Below are 3,152 nucleotides of genomic sequence, written 5' to 3' on the forward strand. Positions count from 1 at the left end.
GAAAAGGGGAACAATGCAAAACTTCCTTGAGCTACAAAAAAGACCCTTGAGGCTCAAAGGAGCTATCCAACTTGACGAGACCAATGCCTGGTCAAGAGTCATAGAAGTAGAGGCCAGATAGATAGCTGAGAAGAACCGCACCATGATAGCCTATTTGAGCATCATGGACCGGTTCAAAGTGTTTGGTTCCATAAGAATCAAATGGTCATCTGAGAACACGATGCATGTAACATGTCTAAGGACCGACCAAAACAAATAAAAGTTGGCACATTGAGAGTTCAAAACAGGTCCACCGGTTGCATATGGCTTATTAACTCGGAGACAGCAGTCTAATGAGATCGATCGATGCCGGTTCATGAATCGACGAATGGGGCGTTCAACTGCGTGCCTGTCGTCCTACCAGGTCTACGTGCATGATTGAGGTACTACAAGTCTGACAGTCGCCAGGAATAATTTCTCTGCTCTGGCGAGAAAGACTAGCGACGACGAAGCGAGGCGAGCCCTGGACCGGCCGGCCGCGGCTGCGTGTCTGCACATCATTTCCTCCATCTCGCCCCGCTCGTCAACTGTCGCACTGTTACCATACACCCACGATCAGTAGCCGGCCGCCACTAGTACGAGCTACGAACGACACAGCAGGCCCTGCAATGCATGCTCCTGTGTTTCCTGGCTGCTTCATCATTTCCACTTGTCGGCACCACCAATCATTTTACCATTCAACCGCCGGCGATGAATCATGGAACCGCCGTCCGGATCTCTCAGCACATGACGCTACTTTGCCGCTACTTTCTTTACTACTAGTACCTCTCTTGTTCCCTCCCATTTGTTAAATTGTACTCTGCGCTCATCGATCTACCCTACTCCGGACTACTTTGGCCAAATATGTTTGCACCCGGTTAGCACTGTTTTCTTCATTTATGTTTGTCATCATTCTGTTAGTCTGTTACTACTCCCTAGATCGTCATCTACTACCTACATTATTTCCATAAGTTTTGCTCCAAGGACTCGATAATAATACTCCCTCTATTTCATAATTCTCCTCATTGCTTTACTTTAAATTTGAACTAAAATCATGACAAAATTATAGGACGGAGTTAGTAATAACTAGTTAGTCTCGTTCGTAGCTTCAAAAAACGAAACACTGCTCAACAGACCTTTTAGCAAGGAGATTATCACCTTATTGAAAAAAAGCAAGGACATTATCACGGAAACAATATCTGTTGCTTGTACGGACATTGTTTAACCCGTGCAAGCCATAACATGGATTTGGTAGATATGAGTGCATGTGACCCGTTTATGACCAGGAAAAATAGAAAATACTAAATCAAATCAAATAATACGGTATCAGTTATGCATGCAGGTATGTGCATCTTTATTTTAGAACTAAAAAACAAAATGTCCAAGTAACAATATCATGACTGGATTTTTACTATTCAAAGAAATACAAAGTTGCATTTTCTCCCATCTGTGTAGGCCACATACTCCATTCCACAAAAATAGGGCTTTTTAAAAATCAAAACTCAATGTCATCTTACTTTGATCATGTTTCATATTAAAATATAAATATATACAATATTATAAATACAACCACTATAAAAAAAATATTTTCATGGTATTTAACAAATATTATATATTGATGTTTTCATGTATATTTTGTCAAATTTACCAAGCTTTGACCTTTGTCTAAATTTATATGCCTTGTTTTATGAAACCGAGGTAGTGCAATTGTATTTTTTTCTCAAAAGTTTGCACATGTAAATATCAAGGTAATATGTGCGTGTGTTTCAAAATTTTCATAAACTTTTAAATACCATATTTTATATTATTTGAAAATGAATTTTACCTAGACTCATGTCATCCTTGCTATTTATGGTGACAATCGTTGCTAAGTACCCCCTCTGTTCGCAAATAAGTGTATATTTTTCTTTTTTTAGAAGTCAAATATTTTTAAAATTGACTAAAGTTTTACACAAAAAATAGCAACATATGTGAATTAAATTAATATATTATTGAACTACATGTCAAGATACATTCAGTAATATTAATTTAATACTACCTCCGTTTCAAGGAATAAGGCGTCCTCGTTTTTCGAGTTCTTTGTTTGACCAAGAATTACTTCAAATATATAAAGAATGTTTGTATAAAATTAGCATCATTAGAAAGTGTTTTTCAATACGAATCCAACGATGTTAATTACATATAATATAATTAAAATTTTGTTGTTCAATTTTTATGGTCAAAGTTTGTCTTGGAATGCGCGTGCGGCTTATTCCTTGAAACGGAGGTAGTATGATAAATGATGATATTTTTTCTAAAAGTTAATTCAAATTAATAAAGTTTGACTTAAGATATATCTAAAGGTACACTTATTTGTTAACAGAGAGAGTAATAATGAAAGTAAAAATATCATCATGTGCCAAAAAAAGAAATAAAAAAAGAAAAAGTACCATCGTACTGGAACCAGCAAGTACTTCCGCTGCCGGGCCGTGCCCACGGGCCGGCCGTTGCACACGGAATCGACAGCCGTATTGGCGGGCACGAGCTGCGGCGCTCGTTAAAATCCGCACCTCCTGCTTTGTGTCTTGACCAGAAAAGGAGACAGCAGGGGCCAGGGGGGAGTATTTTGTCCATCGTTTTGCGGGGTACCTACTTGGTTATCCCTGTTTTCCCGTCAGATAGTCTGATCCAGTAATAAGTATAGTTGTTTCAGCGTGCGAGTTCGAGCCATGGACGACTGCAACGTGCAGATCGTGCGTGCCAGGAAGCTTCTCCGTTTGCTCCTGACTTTGGGACAAAAAGCATGGTCCAGTGTTCACGTGAACCGATGATAGTCTAAACAAGATTTTACCAGTTTACTCAGTGGTAAAATCTTGTTTAAACAAGGAGTAGTATTTGCTACGATCGAGTAGTACACTCAGTGGTGCTAGTAGCTAGTAAAGGCAATTTGTCTCACTAAGCACACCACTCGATTCGATTCGCCGAATCATGGCACTCGTTAGTCTTGTGCTTGCCGCTTACTTCCTTGTGTCTGGGTTTCCAGTACTCCTCGTGTTCAAATACGCCCTTCGTCTTATTAAAAGTGTTTCAACTTTATTAAAACTAGATTTAGATGTGCGCATTGGCGCACGATCCCGTGGAGATCATGGCAATGA

The sequence above is a fragment of the Lolium rigidum genome, chromosome 3 (genome assembly GCF_022539505.1).
Source record: "Lolium rigidum isolate FL_2022 chromosome 3, APGP_CSIRO_Lrig_0.1, whole genome shotgun sequence".
NCBI classification, from domain to species: Eukaryota; Viridiplantae; Streptophyta; class Magnoliopsida; order Poales; family Poaceae; genus Lolium; species Lolium rigidum.